Consider the following 12,190-nt stretch of genomic DNA (forward strand, 5'->3'; position numbering starts at 1 on the left):
ACTTATTCATTTTCTGAGTTAATTATTGATTTAAGTTATGTTTCTGGTTTAAGTTATGTTTCTTAATTAATGATGGTTGAATGTCAATTAGTGTTTGATATGGCTAGTTGATTGATTTCGTATATGGTTGCATTTGGCTAATGTTGTGGATTTTAGATTTGATGAATAGATCTGTAAAATTTTTATGGTTTGGGTGCTTTTGGTGTTTGCTTAGTTTTAGTTCATATATGGTTTGTGAACTTATGACTAAATGTTAATGGTGACGGTGCATATTTTTTGTTTTAAGTTCTTTATTGGACTTTCTTTGGCTGTTGCAGATTTTTACAAAATAAAAAACTTGACAGGTCAAGTTCCATCAAACTTAATTGAAGAACTAGGACCGAACCTTGGGTAACTAAGAAAACCTATTTAATTTTCAACTTTTAGAATTGTCTCGAATAATTAATATTAATAATAGCGCCAGTAAAATATTTATTGGTTATGAATTGGTGTTTGATTTGACTATTGTATTGGCTTAATTAATGACAATGTAAGGTTGATGTTGTGGACAATAAATCAGTTACTTTGCGTCGGTTAGATTAAAACTGCCGCAATATTACCAAGAGTGATTTTTCCCATATATTTGCGGCTCTCCTTAACCGCTGCAGTTTGTTGCAGACTTGCAGCGTTTTATATGAAATTTATTTTCGTCGGTTTTAAACCGCCGTTGTTTCTAGGATTAGTTTTTTTTAAATATAATATTTTATTTTATTTTCTTTTATTAACCTGGGGATATGTTTTTTAGATTTTTTATTTTAAAATTCTTATTAGTTTTCTCTAAAAATCTAAATTGAGGTCGAGAATTCATATATATTTAACTGCGAAAGAAACTGACATATTTACATTAATACCAATAAAGTATTTCACTAGTCACAAAAAAAGTATTTTACTAGATAATAAAGATACATAGTCAACTAAACATATACTTCAAATAAAAGGTCACACGACTCCTAATTCCTATTTTCCGCTATGTTCATCCAAAGAATTCATCAATGCAGCGATGTTTGGTGGCAGCTCTCCACCTTGCCATTGAATCAGATAAGTTAGCACACTCTCTATTTCCTGCCTCTTCATCTTCTCTACTACTATTGGGAAAGGGAATTATTTTCAGACAATATTCTTGTGGATTCATCACGCTGCTAAATCTCAGATATTTTATCCTGCAAACGTAAATAAGCATACATAATCACACTAGGCATAAATCATACTCAACACATTTTTATACACCAATCCAACATGTTACAACATAAAGAATCAAAAGTAAATACTTACACCAATCCTTTGAGCTTCTTCATGTATATAGGTGCCATCAGGTTGTTTGTGCTATAAAATCGATATTTCTCCTCTACCAACTCTCCTCCCTTATAGTTTTGACTGTGACAATACAATTTATACCTTTATTAGTTAAATAGTGTACCATCGGAGGCTGCATTAGCAAATGCAAAGTCCAGAAATCTATTTAAGCCGACCTTATATTCTAAACTACCTCGTGGTTTTGAGATCCAACTCTTATCTATATCTACTTTAATGAAATCATAGAAAGAAATGAATAAAAAACTAATAAAGTCATACAACTAAAAAAACTTAACCAAAAATTGGCTTTATGTGTTAAAAGAGCCAGTTACAGTTTATCACAACAATGGAAGGGGACCCAATTAAAAGATTTAAATTGGATAATTTTTTGTAAGAAAAACTATATAAAGAGCAAGAGGATACATTAAAAAGGAAACAAAAACAAAGTTACTTTCAATCAGCCTAATATGTAGCATACAAAAGATATTAGGTAGGATGCTTATTCATTGTAAAATTCTGTGCTTTCAAAAAAAATTACTGAATGAAAAAATTGTTGGCTACAAGGTCAAAAAATGAAAAACAAAAAGAAAAACATCCTTAAAAAAAAGGGAATACAGGAGTAAAGGTTAGAGACCAATAAAATACTTGGGAAGCAATTTTATTTTTAAATTTATTATATACAAAATTGAAACAGACTTGTAATAATGACTTGGTGTCTCTAATAATAAATGACAAGCTAAAAAAATTACCATAAAGGGAATACAGGAGTAAAGGTTAGAAACTAATAAAATACTTGGGAAGCAATTTTATTTTTAAATTTATTATATACAAAATTGAAACAGACTTGTAATAATGACTTGGTGTCTCTAATAATAAATGACAAGCTAAAAAAATTACCATAAAATAAGATCAGTCTAGAATAAAAGCTAGGAATAATTAATGGGTTATTTCCAATTACACAAGGTTAAGGAAAAATAACATTAGTCAATGACATCTACGTACACAAAATCTAAAACCCACTAATGACTAAGCATCCCAATCAATGATATGTTTTACTTCTAAAAATACAACAATGAGTAGTTATTATGAAACTATCTCTTGGTTGATGTGATGCTTTATTATTTCATGATTTCCAAAAATTGAGTTTTCAGAATAATTATTTGCTACAATAGCAATAAAAAGAGAGAGATTCAAAGAAATTGTCTAAACAAGAAAACCATTAAAATATGAATCCAATACTGTATAAGAATATGGATAAATAATTTTTGAACTTCTAAATAAATTTTGTACTAATTCTTGCTGAGATCTTTTATTTTGATCAATAATAGAATTTCTCTCCTCGGTGATTTTTGAAATAAGGTCCCTTCCCTGAAGTAATAATTCTGATGCAGATGGAAGAGATAAGACAGTATTAATTATGAGTCTCCTATAAGATAAAGTTAGTTTAAGTGTAGAATTATTAAGTGTTCATAATATACCAGAGGTAATAAAGTAATTAGTAATAAGTTATTTTATGTTATAAATTTTATTCATATAACATAAATAAGATATAAACATTCTTGTTTATTAATAAAAGATATTTTTATTAATAACTGGCTCATCCTTGATTTTCTTAATTGCAACCTTTTCTCCTATGCGAGAATCATATGCAGAATAAGCAACACCATAGCTTCCTTTACCAATTACTTCCTCTATTCTGTATCTGCTCTTTTCACCATATTCAATAAAGAAGTCTACTTACACAGATGACTTGATTAAAAGAAAACAAACACTATCTAGCAAAGATAGTAAGAAAAAATAAGCGCTGTGCTAAGAGTTAAACATTCCGAAAAATACATGCATGTTATATTCTTAAACTTGATCACCCTTTAGCAAAAATGGAAATAGTCAGGTACTTCGGCATCTTTAGCTCTATTATCATTGTATTTTACTTGCATAATATGATTAAAACTTGGATACTAGAAATTTGTTATCAGTGATTTAGCATATTGAAATGAAGATTTAAACATCTACAAAAAAAGACATAGAAAATCCATTGCAATAATCTAGATACAGCACAGGAACCAAAATAGCACTCCATAGTATGTTAAATTATATGGAAAAGAAACTTTCTGTAGGACCTCTCATAAACCAACTAAGGTTTTTAGCATTTGGCAGGGAAGCATAAACATTTGCAAGATCAATTATTATTTATTAACCACATACAAGCCCCATATCTAGCACACAACTAAAACAATAAAAACAGAATACAAGATTGTATAGAAGAGCAAAATTTCAATCACAAAAAGAGAGTATAAATTCATACATAGGCAGTAGATACACATATCATTTCCTCCCCTAAACTGCTGAACATCCACTAAATGACTCCCTTAAAAATACAAAACACCAAACCAAAATATGTTAAGATACATACATATAAATCTAAATTATTATTAACATATAGTAATAATATTTCTACAAATTAATCAATAATGCATAACATCTTTAATATGAATTCAAATTGGAGAAAGCTGATTCATTCCAAAATTGAAATAAGTAAAGACGGCAGCAACAAATAATATACACATACCAGATAGGAAAGACCCAGAATGGTGGTGGCGGTACCGGTGCGTCTTGCAGGCTTTTCTTTGCTTCACCCCCTTTTGTCATGTGTTCTTAGCAAGAACAAAAACAAACCCCAAAAATTAAAACCAAACTAAGAAGAAAAAGCATGATGTGAACCAAATTGAAATCTGAAATGAAAAAAGAAACTTTCCCCAAATTGAAAAGGGGATTTTTTAGACAAACCAAACACATTAACTAAAATCGAAATCGAACCAAGAAGAAAAAGATTAATAGGAACCAATTCGATTATTTTGAAGCCAAAAAGAAAACACAACAAAATTGAAAGAAGAATTTTTTACATACCAATAATTTGAATCAAGAAGCTGAGCAGACCTAATAACAGAACCAGAGGAAGGAAAGCGCAAATTGGCGATAGACCCACTGGCAAGGGGAAGCACAACGCAGCCGGTACTGATGGGTAGAGGGGAACGTCGGCAACGATTCTAGCGCAGACGTTTGTTTCTTGTCTCTGCTCCTTTTCTGTTCACGCGACGTAGAAAACAAATCCCAAATCTGTTTTTGGACTATTGATAAACACATATTTTATGATATATTTTATGCTTAATCTGAGTGATTTATTCAATCCTTCACCCACTTATTCATATTAATTGTATGGTTTTACTTCTCCTTCCTTATTATGTGATGTATGTGAAAAACATGTTTCCTATGCTTTTAAATTAATTATTTTAATCACCTTTAATTCCATTCGATGCTGTGATTAGTGTGTTGAGTAGTTTCAGATCTTCTAAGGCAGGAATGACTTAAAGGATGGAAAAGGAAACATACAAAAATGGAAGGAAAGCACCAAACGGAGTTTTGAAGAAACTGGCATCCACGCGATCGCATGGACGACGCGATCGCGTGCCAAGACCGAAGAGGCATCGACGCGGCCGCATGACTGACGCAACCGCGCGACTTGAGCAAATCGCATACGACGCGGACGCGTGAAAGACGCGACCGCGTGACTAGGAGAACTCCAAATGACGCGTCCGCGTGGGAGGCCACGCACCAGAAATTGCAGAAATGCTCATAGCGGATTCTGAAGCCTTTTTGGCCCAAATCCAAGTCCAGAAGTCAGAGACTAGAGGTTATAAAGTGGAGGAATGCATCCATCGAAGGAGACTCCGAATTTTCTGTTACTTTCCATGATTTAGATTTAGTTTTGAGAGAGGTTCTCTCCTCTCTCTCTCTTAGGATTAGGATTTAGGACTTCTCTTAGTTTTAGGAGTGACTCTCAATCCCAGGTTCTTTATTTTTATTCATCCCAATTTAATTTATGAACTGTTCCATGTTACAGATTACTCTTTTAAATTACTGTTATTTAAGATATTTTAGTTTAATATTGCTTCCTTTTTTTATGTTATAGTTGTTCTCAATCTGAAGACATTCTTATTCCAGTAGATACAATTTTCTTTCCTTTTGGTTTTGGTTAAATAATTGGTGACTCTAGAGTTATCAAACTCATTATTGATTGAAAATTAGATTTCTTCATTTCAATAATTCACATTCCAATAACTCTAGCCTTTCCCAAGGAAAGACTAGGACTTGAGGATTCGAATTAATTCATCCACTTAACTTACCTTCATAGTTAGAGGTTGACAAAGTGGGAGAAGAATTCAATTCTCTTCATAATTGATAAGGATAACTAGGATAAGATTTCCAGTCTTTATACCTTGCCAAGAGCTTATTTTACAATTATTTATTTATTTTTATTGCTTTGAAAATATACCTGTGCCCATTGCCCAACTTCCAAAATCCCAATTTACAAACTCATAACCAATAATAAGAATATACTTCCCTGCAATTCCTTGAGAAGACGACCCGAGGTTTAAATACTCGGTTATCAATTTTAAAGGGGTTTGTTACTTGTGACAACCAAAACGTTTGTACGAAGGGATTTCTGTCGGTTTAGAGACTATATCTACAACGCGACTATTTTTATGAAATTCTTTACTGGAAAAAATCTTAACGTCAAAATGGCGCCGTTGCTGGGGAATTGCAAACGTGTGCCTTATTATTGGTTATTGTAAATATTTTCCTAAAAAAAATAAATAAAATATTTTTCTTTACTTGTTTATTTGTTTTCTCTTTTTCCCCCTTATTTCTGATAACTATTATGAATTCTCACCCCTCTCGCTTTGAGTTTAGTTCTAACTTTGTTGAAGGAAATAGAAACCACAGCAGGAATATGCATCAAGGTTGGACCAATCAAGGATGGATGGAGCCAAGAGGATCTAATCAACCCTTTAGGCAACAACACCCTCCAAGATATCATGAACAACGACCATTCTACAATGCATACCCAGCTGAAAGATATGGTGGACAACCTTGTAACTACCAACAAGCCCCACCCCGTGCCTATAGACCATCCTCTCAACATGACCTCGAACCACCACACTCACAAGCTTCTTTTCGCCATTCGCCACCATACGATCCTTATCCACCCCAATACCAATCCAATTACTCCCAAGAACCACCACTCTCCCATACACATAACCCATGTCCATCAAAGTCAGAATCACCGGTTAGCCTCAAAGAATCAATGAAACAATGTACCGTACTCCTTCATCAACTGGAGCAAGCAATGGTGGAGAAGCTAAAGCAATTATCTTCCGGACGTTCAACCCCTCAACAGACCCCCATGGCCTTATGTGGAGAATCTAATGAAGAACGTGTTGTGAAGAAGACACAAGAAACTCCAGTGAACAGCATAGAGCATAACCTCATACCAGAACAAGTAGAGAAGCTGTCACTGCAGAAGAAGAAGAGTCGGTTGTTGTGGAGAACTCCGTCAAGGATGTTACAATTGACGCTGAGGAGGATTTTGCACCGCCTCCACTGCAAATATCTTATGAAGAACTGAACAGAATAACCCAGGACACAGGTTTCTTTGATGATGATGATCACGAGTCCTATTTTCTTAGCGGCGAACTTGCATCCACAAGTGATTTCTTTGAGACAGAAGAATCTTCCCCGAGTGAATATGAAGATGATGCTAAGGTAGATCTTTCTCAACCTCCAATATATGAGTTGAGCGATGATGAGGGAGAAATTGAAGACTGTGATCAAGAGATGGTTGAAGTGGAAGAATTCACAGAAGATTATAAGAGTAGAACTTACAGAACCACTGGAAACACCTATCCCAAGGCCGTTACCGCCCACCACAAACTACAAGTGGGTAAGATCCTTGTCTTTTATCTTCAATATTCCACTTGAATATGGTTTGCTTGAAACAGATGGCCAGCTTAGAGCTCTCTGCGGCTTCAAGAGTAAAAGGGAAATGGCTCATACTCAGAGCCGGTGCACAAGGTTCAATAAGGTTCCACGCTTCAACTCGAAGTGCAAGGATTGGTATCATGCTCAATTGAGTGGATCACGGAGAACGTTTGGCCACCGTGGTGAAAATCTAATTTCCAAACCGCCCAAATGGAAAAGTATAGATCAAAACGAAAGCGGATTTGGAACCAAAGTTTGGGATCCTGGAAAATATTCTGATATTGATCACCCCGGGAGCCTGAAAATCTGTTTGAAGCTGCTCAGAAGCTTCACATACCTAGTTTGGGACCCCGGAGGCTATTAGCATTCCAAGCATTGGTGGAGATTTTTGGATAAATTCAAACACAAGCCGCCATAACAGGAAGCTCAACCAACGTCCAACTTAAGGACTTTAACCAAAAGTGCTAGGTGGGAGACAACCCACCATGGTATGATCGTTCCTTTTTCATTTTTTTATTTAGTTTTAGTTGTTTTCAATTTTATTTTATTTTTCATTGAACCTAGAATTACTCATAACATTCATACCATTTTGCACTCTGCATACTGCATAATTACATATTTCAAAAAAAAGGGGCGTGCGACGCGACCGCATCAATCATGCGATCGCGTCAATTGCGATAAAACACCCCCCACGCGTCCGCGTCCATCACGCGGTCGCGTGCCCTGGAGATCGGCGTATACCACCAATGCCCAGAAAGTTGGGCTGGACTCGTGCTGCCCTTGTGCTTTTCTCGCAAAAGACCCACGGGATCGCGTGCCTGACGCGATCGCATCACATGTACATATCCAATTTCACGCGACCGCGTCGCGTGGACTGCACAACACCCTAGAAGGAGACAGAGAGTTGCACTGAAACGACGTTGGAATTGTGCGTCTAGCACAAATTCTAGTGACGCGATCGCGTGACCCACGCGATTGCGTCCACCCCTTTCCTACCCCTTCCATGCGATCGCGCGATCCACGCGATCGCGCCCACCCATTTTTCACCCCTACCACGCAACCGCGTGCCCCACATGGCCGCGTGGGTTTCAAACTATAACCCCTCCGCCACGCGAACCCTATCAGTCGCGCGCCCACCCCCTCCCTCTTCCCCCTCTCTCCTTCCTCTACCCTCCACCACCACCCAGCCGCCACCGACACCACCCGGACGCTGCCGACCACCCAGACGCCGCCGCCATCTACCCCCTCCCTCCTCTTCCCTTCTTTCTTCTTCTTTCTTCTTTCCCCCCTCCTCCGCCACTGCTCACCTCCTCGCCACCGCACGCCGCCGCCACCGCCCCACCGCAACCCCCCTTCAACCAGCAACACCACCCCTTCCCCTACCCCCAGCTACCTCTCTGCCCCACTCTCCTCCTCCGCCTACCAGGTTCCGCAACACGCAAACCCTTTTATCCGTTCGTAGTTTTTCTTAATTTTTCCGTTTTATGTTCATGTTTAGGCTAGTTAGATATGCATGTTGTAGTGGATTTTAGGTTGTTAGGTAGCCTAGGATTTGGTTAGTGGATTTAGGTCTGTTTACTTACACTGTTCATGTTTCTGTTTTATCATATCTGCAATTCTGCTGTTGCTGTACCCTTGTTCATTTGCTGTGATTTCCTGCATTTGGTGCTTATTACTCTGAATTTTCATGTTTATATTCATTATCTGTACCTGCAGCTTAATTTTTAATTCATATGCACTGCTTTGATTGCGGGTTTATTTTTCAGGATACTCAATATTTAGCCGGAATGCTGCCCAAATTTTATAAAATATTTTCATTCATGTTTTGGTTTGGCATTTTGAACTCTGTTTTACTCTGCTTTACCTGAACCATTTCATGAATGCCAGGGCATGCTCTATTATCCTCTTTGATTTCCTGGTTTATAAACAACATCTGTGATGTTCTGATTCCAATTCTTCTTTATATCTCTTTGAATCAGCATCCAATTGTTTTCCTTGTTTGGTTATGAGTTACTTCTATTCCTACCTGTGAATCCTTGTTACATGGAATATTTCCTTTATGCCACTTACTTTAACCACATTTTACTGACTCCCTAATTTTACTTTACTAACTCTTTTTCAAATTCTAACCATACTAACTTTTTATAATCTCTTTTCTGACTTTTCACTTTCCTCTAACTTTTTAACCATGGCATAATGACAATTTTTCTATTTAACTTGAATTCTACTACATTTTGGATTGTAAATTATTCCTTTCAAACCTTTAAACTTCTATACAATCCTTCTTGCTCATTTACCTAACTCATTTGCCTCATTCTCATTCTCCTTTACCGCTTTGAGTTTTCTTTGTTTAATTGCCTATTTGTTTTCCTATTTTTATATTTCCTAGTTTTCTGTTTTTCAAGATGTCTACCTCACAGAGAAAAGAAAAAGGCAAGACTACTGGCAAGCGCAAAAGAGGAGACCCCTCCCAGTCCATCATAGATCTAATGCATGATTCCTCATGGCGGGAGAAGAACTTTACCAGCAGGAAAAAGCTGACCAGCTGCTCCCTGCCAATGATTCCATCAAATTTGCAAACCGGTACTGTGAGCTGAAGTATCCGGCATTTGCAGACTCCAGAAACCTATACCTGGAGAGGACTCTGAGGATCCCAGGAGAACTCCAGCAATACACCACTGAGCAAATCAAACAAAGGGGCTAGTTCTTTCTGGAAAGAGCACTGACAGAGGTCAATGCATCTTGGGTTAGGGAATTCTACTGCAACTTCTATATCACTACCCTAGAAGCAGTGAACCTGTGAGGCAAGCAAATTCTGGTCACTGAAGAGGCCATAGAGGACATCCTACAGCTCCCACCTAAGTCCGACCAGCCTGATGGTTACAAAAAGGCTGAGGAGGACATGCGTTTCTTGAGGTTTGATTGGGATGTTGTCAAGGCAAGGATAGCCCTGGACCTAACTGTTCCTTGGGAAATGGGTCAGGACACCACCTTGCCCAAGGGTATCAAGCGGGCGTACCTAAATGATGAGGCTCGGTTATGGCATCAGATCCTGAGTAATTATGTGATGCCGAGTACTCATGAGACAGAGATTCCAGCTGCTATGATCACCCTCCTATGGTGTGTGATGGAGGGTAAGGACCTGTACTTGCCACGCTTTATCCGGCATTATATGGCCAGGGTCCACGTCCAAGGCACTCTTCCCTTTCCTTATCTGGTTACACAACTAGGCCGTCGAGCTGACGTGCCATGGGATGATGCCGATGAGAGACCACCGGCTGCGGACTGCAGGAAGATCATTCCTCACAGTAGGAACTTCCTTGCTTTGGGCTATAGACCACCACCTTTCACTGCTACTGATGAGACAGCCCCACCGTCTGCCGGACCCTCTTCTTCCACAGCTACCCCTGCTGCCACCACTGCACCTCCACCTACCTCAGAGCCAGTCTACCGCCTTGTGCACCGCTTATTTCGACAGCTTGATCAGATGGAGCGCCGTAACCAGCGCCGGTATGAGCATTTGAAGCTGATGATCCGACAGGGCAGTGACATCCCCTCCGAGCCTGACTCACCATCAGAGCCATCCGAGGAGGAGGCGGATGAGCACGAGGAGGAGACCCATCCGCAGGCAGGCATAGAGCAGGCTACTCCCCAGGCAGAGGTTCCACATCAGATTGAGGCCGCAGATCCTGAGATTCCGATCCAGTCAGCACCTCTTCTACAACAGCCAGATCCTCAGCCCACTACCACCGGGACTCCAGCTACCATCCCTACCAGTGATGACACCCCTTCACACCCAGCTTGACTGAGCATTAGGGACGATGCTTCACTTTAAGTGTGGGGAGGTCGCCATCTCTGGCGTTTTATTTTGGTGAACCACTACATCTCTTTTTCTTTTATTCTGGATATTTTTCTGTATTTTTCTTTTTATTGTTATTTTCTGAGTACTTATACATTGCTTCTTTGATGTATTTCTACTCTATTTCTGCATTTTGCATTTTTAGTTCATATTTTAGCTATTTAGTTTATTTTAAGTCATTTAGTTTAGTTTGCAATTCTAACTTATTAGTGGATTAATTAGTATAGTTTACCCTTTTTAGCATAAGATAGCATAGTCTAAATTGAAAAATATAAAAAGGAAGTAAGCTAGGAAATTGAACATAACAGATTTAAATCCATAAACCTTGTGTATAGAGCATTACATCATATAGTTAAGTTGACAATATTTCATCAAGGAGGAACACTAAAACCTTAAAGGCCACCTAAGACAATTTTTTTTTATGAGAATAATGGGAAATTTTAACTAAACCCCCATGACATACATGAGTGATATATGATTTATGAGTTTGAGAACATACAGCCTGTAAGTTTTGAGCTTAATTGTATTGTTACATTTAAACCATAATATTTTATTCCTGTGTGTTCCACTATTCTTTTCTATTCTGGTGTTCTTTACTTTGTTTTAATCTATATGTCCAGTTATAAAATATAGATACATACCAAGAGAGTGATTGAGGCCTTGTTTGATTTTAACTCACTATCCCAAATAAAGCCTACCTTTTATGCCATCCTTGTTAGCCCCTTTGAACCTTTTAATCCCCTTTTGTTCTATTTAGCCACACTACTAGCCTTAAGCAGAAAAACAAAATAAAATCCCAAGTTGAATCCTTGGTTAGCTTAAGATAGAAATTGTGTAATTAATTAAGTGTGGAGAAAATTTATGGGAACATGGATGACAGAAACAAGGGTAGAACAAAATTGAAAAGAAATTAAGAATTTTTGGGAAACATGCTCATGTGAAATTAAAATGATTAATTACCATGTGCATTAAAAAAATGCAAATTAAAGCAAATGCACATGGTGTAAGAACAAAATATGAGCATGTGACATAAAAAGTGGGAATTATAGGAAAATGGGTAAAGAAGCTTTACTTTAGAAATTATGTGTGTTAGGTGAGATCTTAGACTAATTAAGGATTCACTTATTAGCTCACTTAGCCTTATACATATACCCTTTCCTTTACCTTGGCCCCATTACA

The sequence above is a fragment of the Arachis hypogaea genome, chromosome 9 (assembly GCF_003086295.3).
Source record: "Arachis hypogaea cultivar Tifrunner chromosome 9, arahy.Tifrunner.gnm2.J5K5, whole genome shotgun sequence".
Classification (NCBI taxonomy): domain Eukaryota; kingdom Viridiplantae; phylum Streptophyta; class Magnoliopsida; order Fabales; family Fabaceae; genus Arachis; species Arachis hypogaea.